The 14912-nt window shown below is 46.5% G+C and overlaps 1 protein-coding gene across 1 annotated transcript in view; it reads left to right on the top strand.

Annotated features, from left to right (window-relative positions):
* The window catches only part of corin (corin, serine peptidase), a gene marked incomplete in the record, with an annotated part of 115369 nt that overhangs the window by 39362 nt on the left and 61095 nt on the right, over window positions 1-14912 (top strand). The window contains 1 exon segment of the mRNA XM_031832686.1: window positions 12653-12759.

Genomic DNA, 14912 nt, shown 5'->3' with positions numbered 1-14912 from the left:
AGCAGGTGTAGTACTGTAGCAGGTGTAGTACTGTAGCAGCTGTAGTACTGTAGTACTGTAGCAGGTGTAGTACTGTAGTACTGTAGCAGGTGTAGTACTGTAGTACTGTAGCAGGTGTAGTACTGTAGTACTGTAGCAGGTGTAGTACTGTAGCAGCTGTAGTACTGTAGCAGGTGTGGTACTGTAGTACTGTAGCAGGTGTGGTACTGTAGCAGGTGTGGTACTGTAGTACTATAGTACTGTAGCATTTGTAGTACTGTAGTACTGTAGCAGGTGTAGTACTGTAGCAGGTGTAGTACTGTAGTACTGTAGCAGGTGTAGTACTGTAGTGGTGTGGTACTGTAGTACTGTAGCAGGTGTAGTACTGTAGTACTGTAGCAGGTGTAGTACTGTAGCAGGTGTAGTACTGTAGTGGTGTGGTACTGTAGTACTGTAGCAGGTGTAGTACTGTAGTACTGTAGCAGGTGTAGTACTGTAGCAGGTGTGGTACTGTAGTACTGTAGCAGGTGTGGTACTGTAGTACTATAGTACTGTAGCAGGTGTAGTACTGTAGCAGGTGTAGTACTGTAGCAGGTGTGGTACTGTAGTACTGTAGCAGGTGTAGTACTGTAGCAGGTGTAGTACTGCAGCAGGTGTGGTACTGTAGCAAGTGTGGTACTCTAGTACTATAGTACTGTAGCAGGTGTAGTACTGTAGCAGGTGTAGTACTGTAGAAGGTGTATTACTGTAGCAGGTGTAGTACTGTAGTACTGTAGCAGGTGTAATACTGTAGTACTGTAGCAGGTGTAGTACTGTAACAGGTGTAGTACTCTAGCAGGTGTAGTACTGTAGCAGGTGTAGTACTGTAGTACTGTAGCAGGTGTAGTACTGTAGCAGGTGTAGTACTGTAGTACTGTAGCAGGTGTGTTACTCTAGCAGGTGTGGTACTGTAGTACTGTAGTAGGTGTAGTACTGTAGCAGGTGTGGTACTGTAGTACTGTAGCAGGTGTAGCACTGTAGTACTGTAGCAGGTGTAGTACTGTAGTACTGTAGCAGGTGTAGTACTGTAGTACTGTAGAAGGTGTAGTACTGTAGCAGGTGTAGTACTGTAGTACTGTAACAGGTGTAGTACTGTAGCAGGTGTGGTACTGTAGCAGGTGTAGTACTGTATAAGGTGTAGTACTGTAGCAGGTGTAGTACTGTAGCAGGTGTAGTACTGTAGAAGGTGTAGTACTGTAGAAGGTGTAGTACTGTAGCAGGTGTAGTACTGTAGTACTGTAGAAGGTGTAGTACTGTAGCAGGTGTAGTACTGTAGTACTGTAACAGGTGTAGTACTGTAGTACTGTAGCAGGTGTAGTACTGTAGTACTGTAGCAGGTTTAGCACTGTAGTACTGTAGCAGGTGTAGTAATGTAGTACTGTAGCAGGTGTGGTACTGTAGTACTGTAGCAGGTGTAGTACTGTAGCAGGTGTAGTACTGTAGTACTGTAGCAGGTGTGGTACTGTAGCAGGTGTGGTACTGTAGTACTGTAGCAGGTGTAGTACTGTGGTACTGTAGCAGGTGTGGTACTGTAGTACTATAGTACTGTAGCAGGTGTAGTACTGTAGTACTGTATAAGGTCTAGTACTGTAGTACTGTAGCAGGTGTAGTACTGTAGCAGGTGTAGTACTGTAGCAGGTGTAGTACTGTAGTACTGTAGAAGGTGTAGTACTGTAGCAGGTGTAGTACTGTAGTACTGTAGCAGGTGTAGCACTGTAGTACTGTAGCAGGTGTAGCACTGTAGTACTGTAGCAGGTGTAGTACTGTAGTATTGTAGCAGGTGTAGTACTGTAGTACTGTAGCAGGTGTAGTACTGTAGCAGGTGTAGTACTGTAGTACTGTAGCAGGTGTGGTACTGTAGCAGGTGTGGTACTGTAGTACTGTAGCAGGTGTAGTACTGTGGTACTGTAGCAGGTGTGGTACTATAGTACTGTAGCAGGTGTAGTACTGTAGTACTATAGTACTGTAGCAGGTGTAGTACTGTAGTACTGTATAAGGTGTAGTACTGTAGCAGGTGTAGTACTGTAGCAGGTGTAGTACTGTAGCAGGTGTAGTACTGTAGCAGGTGTAGTACTGTAGAAGGTGTAGTACTGTAGCAGGTGTAGTACTGTAGCAGGTGTAGTACTGTAGCAGGTGTAGTACTGTAGCAGGTGTAGTACTGTAGTACTGTAGCAGCTGTAGTACTGTAGCAGGTGTAGTACTGTAGCAGGTGTAGTACTGTAGCAGGTGTAGTACTGTAGTACTGTAGCAGGTGTAGTACTGTAGCAGGTGTAGTACTGTAGTACTGTAGCAGGTGTAGTACTGTAGCAGGTGTAGTACTGTAGCAGGTGTAGTACTGTAGCAGCTGTAGTACTGTAGTACTGTAGCATGTGTAGTACTGTAGTACTGTAGCAGGTGTAGTACTGTAGTACTGTAGCAGGTGTAGTACTGTAGTACTGTAGCAGGTGTAGTACTGTAGCAGCTGTAGTACTGTAGCAGGTGTGGTACTGTAGTACTGTAGCAGGTGTGGTACTGTAGCAGGTGTGGTACTGTAGTACTATAGTACTGTAGCATTTGTAGTACTGTAGTACTGTAGCAGGTGTAGTACTGTAGCAGGTGTAGTACTGTAGTACTGTAGCAGGTGTAGTACTGTAGTGGTGTGGTACTGTAGTACTGTAGCAGGTGTAGTACTGTAGTACTGTAGCAGGTGTAGTACTGTAGCAGGTGTAGTACTGTAGCAGGTGTGGTACTGTAGTACTGTAGCAGGTGTAGTACTGTAGCAGGTGTAGTACTCTAGCAGGTGTGGTACTGTAGCAGGTGTGGTACTGTAGTACTATAGTACTGTAGCAGGTGTAGTACTGTAGCAGGTGTAGTACTGTAGCAGGTGTGGTACTGTAGTACCATAGCAGGTGTAGTACTGTAGCAGGTGTAGTACTGCAGCAGGTGTGGTACTGTAGCAGGTGTGGTACTGTAGTACTATAGTACTGTAGCAGGTGTAGTACTGTAGCAGGTGTAGTACTGTAGCAGGTGTAGTACTGTAGAAGGTGTATTACTGTAGGCAGGTGTAGTTCCTGTAGTACTGTAGCAGGTGTATACTGTAGTACTTGTAGGCAGGTGTAGTACTTGTATGCAGGTGTAGTACTTCTATGCAGGTGTTAGTACTGTAGCAGGTTTAGTAACTGTAGTACTGTAGCAGGTGTATGTACTGTATGCAGGTGTAGTACTGTAGTAATGTAGCTAGGTGGTGGGTACTCTAGCAGGGTTGGTACTGTAGTACTGTAGCAGGTGTAGTACTGTAGGGCAGGTGTGGTACTGTAAGTACTCGTTATGCAGGTGTAGTCACTGTACGTTACTTGTAGCATGGTGTAGTCTGTAGTACTGTAGCAGGTGTACGTCCGTACGTACTGTAGCAGGGTGTCATACTTGTGAGCAGGTGTAGTACTGTAGTACTTGTACAGGTGTATGTCACTGTAGCAGGTGTGGTACTGGTACGCGGTGTAGTTACTGTATAAGGTGTAGTACTGTAGGCAGGTGTAGTACTGTAGCAGGTGTAGTACTGTAGAAGGTGTAGTACTGTAGAAGGTGTAGTACTGTAGCAGGTGTAGTACTGTAGTACTGTAGAAGGTGTAGTACTGTAGTACTGTAACAGGTGTAGTACTGTAGTACTGTAGCAGGTGTAGTACTGTAGTACTGTAGCAGGTTTAGTACTGTAGTACTGTAGCAGGTTTAGGCACTGTAGTACTGTAGCAGGTGTAGTAATGTAGTACTGTAGCAGGTGTGGTACTGTAGTACTGTAGCAGGTGTAGTACTGTAGCAGGTGTAGTACTGTAGTACTGTAGCAGGTGTGGTACTGTAGCAGGTGTGGTACTGTAGTACTGTAGCAGGTGTAGTACTGTGGTACTGTAGCAGGTGTGGTACTGTAGTACTATAGTACTGTAGCAGGTGTAGTACTGTAGTACTGTATAAGGTCTAGTACTGTAGTACTGTAGCAGGTGTAGTACTGTAGCAGGTGTAGTACTGTAGCAGGTGTAGTACTGTAGCAGGTGTAGTACTGTAGCAGGTGTAGTACTGTATATATATATATATATATTTTTTTTTCACCTTTATTTAACCAGGTAGGCTAGTTGAGAACACCTTTATTTAACCAGGTAGGCTAGTTGAGAACACCTTTATTTAACCAGGTAGGCTAGTTGAGAACAAGTTCTCATTTGCAACTGCGACCTGGCCAAGATAAAGCATAGCAGTGTGAGCATACAACAAAGAGTTACACATGGAGTAAACAATTAACAAGTCAATAACACAGTAGAAAACAAAGGGGGGGTCTATATACAATGTGTGCAAAAGGCATGAGGAGGTAGGCAAATAATTACAATTTTGCAGATTAACACTGGAGTGATAAATGATCAGATGGTCATGTACAGGTAGGGATATTGGTGTGCAGAAAAGTTAATAAATAAAAACAGTATGGGGATGAGGTAGGTGAAAAGGGTGGGCTATTTACCAATAGACTATGTACAGCTGCAGCGATCGGTTAGCTGCTCAGATTGCTGATGTTTGAAGTTGGTTGTAGAAGGTGTAGTACTGTAGTACTGTAGCAGGTGTAGTACTGTAGAAGGTTTAGTACTGTAGCAGGTGTAGTACTGTAGAAGGTGTAGTACTGTAGCAGGTGTAGTACTGTAGAAGGTGTAGTACTGTAGAAGGTGTAGTACTGTAGCAGGTGTAGTACTGTAGCAGGTGTAGTACTGTAGCAGGTGTAGTACTGTAGAAGGTGTAGGTAATACTGTAGCAGGTGTAGCCCATCAGGCCAAAAATGTGTCCTATTAGCAGAACAATAGACTCTTCATTGCCCGGCTACTGTAGGTGTGAAAAACTCCCCATTTGCAATGTATTCAATGCTTAAGTACTCTAAAGTGTTACATTTATAACTCGAGACCTCATGCAACCGCAAAATGTCAGAGAGCCATACAGATTGCAAAATAGTTGGGAAGAGATTCCATGGCACATGGTTTATGAATTGACACAGAACTCTTCACAGCCCCGCTGCTGTCCGTGTGAAAATCCCCCCATTTGTCCCTAACAGTTCTTTATCAACATCTTCAGCTTTGATCCATGCCTGGGGATGTGGGACGCACATTTATGTGTTTGTCAGACTAGTCTTTGGGTCAAAACTACACAACAAGAGAACAAACATGGTTAATGTTCTGAGAAAATAAATATATATTGGTAATATATATTGGTAATATATATTGGTAATATATATTGGTAATATATATTGTAATATATATTGGTATATATTGGTAATATATATTGGTATATATTGGTAATATATATTGGTATATATTGGTAATATATATTGGTAATATTGGTAATATATATTGGTATATATTGGTAATATATATTGGTATATATTGGTAATATATATTGGTATATATTGGTAATATATATTGGTATATATTGGTAATATATATTGGATATATTGGTAATATATATTGGGTATATATTGGTAATATATATTGGTAATATATTGGGTAATATATATTGGTAATATATTGGTATATATTGGTAAGATATATTGGTATATATTGGTAATATATATTGGTATATATTGGTAATATATATTGGTAATATATATTGGTAATATATATTGGTAATATATATTGGTAATATATATTGGTAATATATATTGGTAATATATATTGGTAATATTATATTGGTAATATATATTGGTATATATTGGTATATATTGGTATATATTGGTATATGTGGTAATATATTGTATATATTGGTATATATATTGGTATATATTGGTAATATATATTGGTATATATTGGTAATATATATTGGTATATATTGGTAATATATATTTGGTATATATTGGTAATATATATTGGTATATATTGGTAATATATATTGGTATATATTGGTAATATATATTGGTATATGTTGGTATATATATTGGTATATATTGGTATATATATTGGTATATATTGGTAATATATTGGTATATATTGGTAATATATATTGGTATATATTGGTAATATATATTGGTATATATTGGTAATATATATTGGTATATATTGGTAATATATATTGGTATATATTGGTAATATATATTGGTATATATGTTGGTAATATATATTGGTATATATTGGTATATATATTGGTATATATTGGTAATATATAGTGGTATATATTGGTAATATATATTGGTATAATGTTGGTAATATATATTGTATATATTGGTATATATTGGTAATATATATTGGTATATATTGGTAATATATATTGGTATATATTGGTAATATATATTGGTATATATTGGTAATATATATTGGTATATATTGGTATATATTGGTAATATATATTGGTATATATTGGTAATATATATTGGTAATATATATTGGTATATATTGGTAATATATATTGGTATATATTGGTAATATATATTGGTAATACATATTGGTAATATTGGTCATGGCTCCCGAGTGGCACAGCGGTCTAAGGCACTGCATATCAGTGCAAGAGGGAGGCATCACTACAGTCCCTGGTTCGAATCCAGGCTTTAGCACATCCAGTCATGATTGGAAGTCCCATTCACTACAGACACCCTGGTTCAAATCCAGGCTGTATCACAACCGGCTGTGATTGGTCCCATAGGACGGCGCACAATTGGCCCATCGTCATCTGGGTTTGGTCGGGGTGGGCCGTCTGCATCTTTATCCTTTAATAAAATAATGAGACAAAAATTCATTGCAAATGTTTATTTCAACTACATTTTAGTTGCACCCCCCCCCCCCTAGCTCCACGACTAAAACCTTGCTGAGATGATCAATGTATTTGTTGCATTGTTGTATTGTATTCTCAAGCCAAAACATCTGGACCAGTTCATCTTTGCTTGTAGTCTTGGCAGAGTTACGGATGAATGTTTTCAGTTGATGCCAAACAAGTTCGATCAGGTTTAATCAGGAGACCTATACATGTAATTACTCTAAACACAACATTGGTAGGCCTGATCACCGACATCGACGAGACAGCCTATAGGGAGGAGGTCAGAGACCTGGCCGCGTGGTGCCAGGACAACAACCTCTCCCTCAACGATGATACAGCCTATAGGGAGGAGGTCAGAGACCTGGCCGCGTGGTGCCAGGACAACAACCTCTCCCTCAACGATGATACAGCCTATAGGGAGGAGGTCAGAGACCTGGCCGCGTGGTGCCAGGACAACAACCTCTCCCTCAACGTAACCAAGACTAAGGAGATGATTGTGGACTACAGGAAAAGGAGGACCGAGCACGCCCCCATTCTCATCGACGGGGCTGTAGTGGAGCAGGTTGAGAGCTTCAAGTTCCTTGGTGTCCACATCACCAACAAACTAACATGGTCCAAGCACAACAAGACAGTTGTGAAGAGGGCACGACAAAACCTATTCCCCCTCAGGAGACTGAAAAGATTTGGCATGGGTCCCCAGATCCTCAAGAGGTTCTACAGCTGCACCAACGAGAGCATCCTGACCAGTTGCATCACACACCGCCTGGTATGGCAACTGCTTGGCCTCCGACCACAAGTCACTACAGAGGGTAGTGCGTACGGCCCAGTACATCACTGGGACCAAGCTTCCTGCCATCCAGGACCTCTATACCAGGCGGTGTCAGAGGAAGGCCCCAAAAATTGTCAAAGACTCCAGCCATCTTAGTCATAGACTGTTCTCTCTGCTACCACATGGCAAGCGGTACCGGAGCGCCAAGTCTAGGTCCAAGAGGCTTCTAAACAGCTTCTACCCCCCAAGCCATAAGACTCCTGAACATCTCGTCGAATTGCTACCCAGACTATTTGCATTGCCCCCTCCCCTCTCCACACCACTGCTACTCTCTGTTGTCATCTATGCATAGTCACTTTAATAACTCTACCTACATGTACATATTACCTCAACTATCCGCTGTCCCACATTGACTCTGTACCGTAACACCCTGTATATAGCCTCCACATTGACTCTCTATACCGTAATACCCTGTATATAGCCTCCACATTGACTCTGTACCATAATACCCTGTATATAGCCTCCACATTGACTCTGTACCGGTACCCCCCCTGTATATAGCCTCCACATTGACTCTGTACCGTAATACCCTGTATATAGCCTCCACATTGACTCTGTACCGTAATACCCTGTATATAGCCTCCACATTGACTCTGTACCGGTACCCCCCTGTATATAGCCTCCACATTGACTCTGTACCGTAATACCCTGTATATAGCCTCCACATTGACTCTGTACCGTAATACCCTGTATATAGCCTCCACATTGACTCTGTACCGTAATACCCTGTATATAGCCTCCACATTGACTCTGTACCGTAATACCCTGTATATAGCCTCCACATTGACTCTGTACCGTAATACCCTGTATATAGCCTCCACATTGACTCTGGGCCACTGAAAGTTGTTCTATGCTTAGATTCATAAATAGTCTGAGAATTATTTGCAATTTGCGATATTTTCATTGCGAACATGACACACTGGCTTGGCATTGGGAAAAGATAGAGAGATGAGCGCATATCTCTCTGTACATTCTTCTCTGAAACTTAGATTTTCAAAATCCAACCTCCTTGATACTTTTTGAGAGCGACATTTCATCCAGCAAATTGTTGTGAACGTCTGTTGACGCTAGAAAAGTAGCCTACATAGCTAGTGTACGTAGACCTGTTTTTCCCCACCAATCAACGCACAGAGAAATAGACAAAAAATTATACAAATAATAATTGAATAGAGACAGTGATTTTACGTAATCAGATCAAAATGTTCTTATTTTCCCTGAATTTATTGGCAACAATGGCTGACAATGAAATAACCATAGAATTCTGCTGCAGTATGAAGCAACTTTTAAGAACTGTAGGTGCCTTGTGGCTCTAAGCGGGCTGTCTGAGGAATAGCTTCTGTCTGGCCACTCTACCACAAAGGCCTGGTTGGCGGAGAGCTGCAGAGATAGTTGTCCTTCTGGAAGATTCTCCCATCTCCACAGAGGAACTCTGGAGCTCTGTCAGAGTGACATTTGGGTTTTTGGTCACCTCCCTGACCAAGGCCATTCTCCCCCTATTGCTCAGTTTGGCCGGAAGGCCAGCTCTAGGAAGAGTCTTGGTGGTTACAGACTAATTCAATTTAAGAATGATGGAGGCCACTGTGTTCTTGGGGACCTTCAATTCTGCAGAAATGTTTGTACCCTTCTCAAATCAAATCAAATTTGCCTCGACACAATCCTGTCTCGGAGCTCTATGGACAATTCCTTCGACCTCATTGCTTGGTTTTTGCTCTGACATGCACTGGTCAACTGTGGGACATATAGATAGGTGTGTGCCTTTCCAAATCCTGTCCAATCAAGTTGAAGAAACATTTTTCGCTTTGTCATTATGGGGTGTTGTGATGTCATTATGGGGTGTTGTGATGTCATTATGGGGTGTTGTGATGTCATTATGGGGTATTGTGATGTCATTATGGGGTGTTGTGATGTCATTATGGGGTGTTGTGATGTCATTATGGGGTGTTGTGATGTCATTATGGGGTGTGGTGATGTCATTATGGGGTACTGTGTGTAGATTGATGAGGGGTCTGAATACTTCTAAATGCACGGTATATACACTATATATATATATATATATATCCACTCATTTCAACCTGTTGTGGAACTTCTTTCTTCAAATTGGTCAATGTGAAGAGAGTGACAATAGCGTCCTGAGTACCAGGCCATTAGGTTCTGATGGAGGGACAATAGAGCCTTGAGTACCAGGCCATTAGGACCTGATGGAGGGACAATAGAGCCCTGAGTACCAGGCCATTAGGACCTGATAGAGGGACAATAGAGCCCTGAATACCAGGCCATTAGGATCTGATGGAGGGACAATAGAGCCCTGAGTACCAGGCCATTAGGACCTGATGGAGGGACAAGAGAGCCCTGAGTACCAGGCCATTAGGACCTGATGGAGGGACAATAGATCCCTGAGTACCAGGCCATTAGGACCTGATGGAGGGACCATAGAGCCCCTGAGTACCAGGCCATTAGGACCTGATGGAGGGACAATAGATCCCTGAGTACCAGGCCATTAGGACCTGATGGAGGGACCATAGAGCCCCTGAGTACCAGGCCATTAGGACATGAAGGTCGTTAGCGAGTTGGGTACTACTAACATGTCCAGAGTACGTAAAAGGAGATTACCAAGATTCAACAGGCACATGGGATTTTATTGCAGTCATGCCTGCCGCTGCAATATGGTCACAGCAACCTCCCTAGCCCATCTTCCGTTTTAAAGCCACCAGCCTCCACTGACAATAACCTATACATTATATATATCCACTTCATATGTTACTTGTAAACGTTTGGTGTGCACATTCATGCTCATTTGTGTGTTCAATGCGTGTTCGGTGTGTGTGTGTGTGTTTGGTTTGTGTGTTTTGTGTGTGTGGCAGCTGGTCGTCAAAGCCACCTAATGAGGGTGTTGGGAGGGATCCTTGGAATGTTGTGGATGACTGGAGAGGGTGTAGGGAGGGATCCTTGGAATGTTGTGGACGACTGGAGAGAGAGGACAGGAAGGGAGGAGAGAGAATGTTGTGGACGACTGGAGAGAGAGGACAGGAAGGGAGGAGAGAGAATGTTGTGGACGACTGGAGAGAGAGGACAGGAAGGGAGGAGAGAGAATGTTGTGGACGACTGGAGAGAGAGGACAGGAAGGGGGGAGAGAGAATGTTGTGGACGACTGGAGAGAGAGGACAGGAAGGGAGGAGAGAGAATGTTGTGGACGACTGGAGAGAGAGGACAGGAAGGGGGGAGAGAGAATGTTGTGGACGACTGGAGAGAGAGGACAGGAAGGGAGGAGAGAGAATGTTGTGGACGACTGGAGAGAGAGGACAGGAAGGGAGGAGAGAGAATGTTGTGGACGACTGGAGAGAGAGGACAGGAAGGGGGGAGAGAGAATGTTGTGGACGACTGGAGAGAGAGGACAGGAAGGGGGGAGAGAGAATGTTGTGGACGACTGGAGAGAGAGGACAGGAAGGGGGGAGAGAGAATGTTGTGGACGACTGGAGAGAGAGGACAGGAAGGGGGGAGAGAGAATGTTGTGGACGACTGGAGAGAGAGGACAGGAAGGGAGGAGAGAGAATGTTGTGGACGACTGGAGAGAGAGGACAGGAAGGGGGGAGAGAGAATGTTGTGGACGACTGGAGAGAGAGGACAGGAAGGGAGGAGAGAGAATGTTGTGGACGACTGGAGAGAGAGGACAGGAAGGGAGGAGAGAGAATGTTGTGGACGACTGGAGAGAGAGGACAGGAAGGGGGGAGAGAGAATGTTGTGGACGACTGGAGAGAGAGGACAGGAAGGGGGGAGAGAGAATGTTGTGGACGACTGGAGAGAGAGGACAGGAAGGGAGGAGAGAGAATGTTCTCATGTTTGTAGAGGCTTTATTGTCCTTAAAGTTGGAATCCGTAGCGATGAAACTTCCACAACCGTTTGAGATATTACAACAGCGAAGACATTACTTCAAACAACACTCCTCCCCCCCGGGCATCATTCAACAACACTCCCTCCCCCCCGGGCATCATTCAACAACACTCCCTCCCCCCCCGGGCATCATTCACAACACACACCCCCTCCCCCCCGGCATCATTCAACAACACCCCCCTCCCCCCGGGCATCATTCAACACACCCCCCCCCCCGGGCATCATTCAACAACCCCCCCCCCCCGGGCATCATTCAACAACCCCCCCCCCCCCCCCGGGCATCATTCAACAACACCCCCCCCCCCGGGCATCATTCAACAACACCCCCCCCCCCCCAGGCATCATTCAACAACCACCCCCCCCCCCAGGCATCATTCAACAACACTCCCTCCCCCCCCGGGCATCATTCAACAAACACTCCCTCCCCCCCGGGCATCATTCAACAACACCCCCCCCCCCCCGTGCATCATTCAACAACACCCCCCCCCCCAGGGCATCATTCAACAACCCCCCCCCCCCCCAGGGCATCATTCAACAACACCCCCCCCCCCCCAGGGCATCATTCAACAACACCCCCCCCCCCAGGGCATCATTCAACAACACCCCCCCCCCCCGGGCATCATTCCCCCCCCCCCTACCCCAGGGCAATCATTCAACAACCCCCCCCCCCCCCCCCCCCCAGGTGCATCATTCAACAACACCCCCCCCCCCCCAGGGCATCATTCAACAACACCCCCCCCCCAGGGCATCATTCAACAACACCCCCCCCCACAGGGCATCATTCAACAAACACCCCCCCCCCCCCCAGGCATCATTCAACAACCCCCCCCCCCCCCCCAGGGCATCATTCAACAACACCCCCCCCCCCCCCCAGGCATCATTCACAACACCCCCCCCCCCCCCAGGGCATCATTCAACAACACCCCCCCCAGGGCATCATTCACAACACCCCCCCCCCCCCCCAGGGCATCATTCAACAACACCCCCCCCCCCCCCAGGGCATCATTCAACAACCCCCCCCCCCCCCCCAGGGCATCATTCAACAACCACCCCCCCCCCCCCCCCCCCCATATAATTTCTGTTCTTCACAGAAAAAGAGAGAGAAGCAGCTGAATCATCACTGGTCAATCCAACATAACGTGGTCTCCCCCCCCCCCAACCCCCTCCCAGTGTGTGGAGAAGAGGAGTTTAGGTGTGGGACGGGACGCTGTGTGTCCCCCTCTATGGTGTGTGATGGATACATGACTGTGGAGATCTCAGCGACGAACACAGCTGTGGTGAGAACACAGACACACAGAATACACACACACAGAATACACACACAGAATCCACACATACACACACAGAATACACACTAAGGGACAAACACACATGAATGCACACATACTCACTCACACACTATATAAACCAGTAGAGTAGAGGGCCGGCAGGGCGGAGGGATGGAGGGGGTAAGGACCGGCAGGGATGGAGGGGGTAAGGACCGGCGGGAATGGAGGGGGTAAGGACCGGCAGGGGGGAGGGATGGAGGGGGTAAGGACCGGCAGGGCGGAGGGATGGAGGGGGTAAGAACCGGCGGGGATGGAGGGGGTAAGGACCCGGCAGGGGGGGAGGGATGGAGGGGGTAAGGACCGGCAGGGCGGAAGGGATGGAGGGGGTAAGAACCGGCGGGGATGGAGGGGGGTAAGGACCGGCAGGGCGGAGGGATGGAGGGGGTAAGGACTGGTGGGGATGGAGGGGGTAAGGACCGGCAGGGCGGAGGGATGGAGGGGGTAAGGACCGGCGGGGATGGAGGGGGTAAGGACCGGCAGGGGGGAGGGATGGAGGGGGTAAGGACTGTCAGGGGGGAGGGATGGAGGGGGGAAGGACCGGCAGGGATGGAGGGATGGAGGGGGGAAGGACTGTCGGGGGAGGGATGGAGGGGGTAAGGACCGGCAGGGGATGGAGGGATGGAGGGGGAAGGACCGGCAGGGATGGAGGGGGGAAGGGCCGGCTGGGCAGAGGATCGGCAGGGGGAGGGGCTGGAGGGGGGAAGGACCGGCGGGGCGGAGGATCGGCAGGGATGGATGGAGGGATGGAGGGATGGAGGGGGGAAGGGCCGGCGGGGGCAGAGGATCGGCAGGGGGAGGGCTGGAGGGGGGAAGGGCCGGCAGGTGGCATGTCGTTAGTAAAAATGTTAAAAAGCAAGGGGCCTAAACAGCTACCCTGGGGAATTCCTGATTCTAACTGGATTATATTTGAGAGGCTTCCAATGAAGAACACCCTCTGTGTTCAGTTAGACAGGTAACTCTTCATCCACATTATAGCAGGGGGTGTAAAGCCATAACATATACATTTTCCAGCAGCAGACTATGATCAATAATGTCAAAAGCCACACTGAAGTCTAACAAGACAGCACCCACAATCATTTTATCATCAATTTCTCTCAGCCAAGTCCGCAGAGTCCTGTAGACCTCTGTATAGCCCAGTAGAGTCCTGTAGACTCTGTATAGTCCTGTAGAGTCCTGTTTTTACAGGATTCTAACTGGGCTCTACTAGTCTCTACTGGGCTCTACTAGTCTTTACCCGGACTCTAGAGACTAGTCTACACTAGTCATGTAGAGACTAGTAGAGCCCAGTAGAGTGCTGGAGAGACTAGTAAAGTCCTGTGAAGATTAGTAGAGTCCGGTAAAGACTTAGAGTCCGGTGAAGCCCAGTAGCGCCATGTGGAGCCCGGTAGAGCCTGGTAGAGTCCAATAGAGCCCGGTAGAGTCCTGTAGATCCATATGGAGTCCTGTAGAGACTAGTAGTCTTGTAGAGCCAGGTACAGTCCCAGCAGAGTCCTTTAGGGACTGGTAGTGACTGGTAGGGACTGGTAGAGACGGGACTGGTAGGGACTGGTGGAAGCCTCTTAGAGACTTGTAGGGACTGGTAGAGACGGGACTGGTAGAGACTGGACTGGTAGGGACTGGTAGAGACTGGACTGGTAGGGACTGTTAGAGACTGGACTGGTAGGGACTGGTAGAGACTGGACTGGTAGGGACTGGTAGAGACTGGACTGGTAGAGACTGGACTGGTAGAGACTGGACTGGTAGAGGACTGGACTGGTAGGGACTGGTAGAGATTGGACTGGTAGAGATTGATAGGGAACTGGTAGAGACTGGACTGGGTAGAGATTGATAGGGACTGGTAGGGACTGGTAGAGATTGATAGGGACTGGTAGGGACTGGACTGGTAGAGATTGATAGGGACTGGTAGAGACTGGACTGGTAGGGACTGGTAGAGGACTGGACTGGTAGGGACTGGTAGAGATTGATAGGGACTGGTAGAGACCGGACTGGTAGAGACTGGACTGGTAGGGACTGGTAGAGACTGATAGGGACTGGTAGAGATTGATAGGGACTGGTAGGGACTGGTAGAGCCCTTTAGATACATGTAGAGACCAGAATACTCT

This window comes from Oncorhynchus kisutch, linkage group LG9, assembly GCF_002021735.2.
Source record: "Oncorhynchus kisutch isolate 150728-3 linkage group LG9, Okis_V2, whole genome shotgun sequence".
Lineage (NCBI taxonomy): Eukaryota > Metazoa > Chordata > Actinopteri > Salmoniformes > Salmonidae > Oncorhynchus > Oncorhynchus kisutch.
The sequence above is the reverse complement of the archived record's forward strand: the minus strand, read 5'-3'. Positions and strand labels throughout refer to the sequence as shown.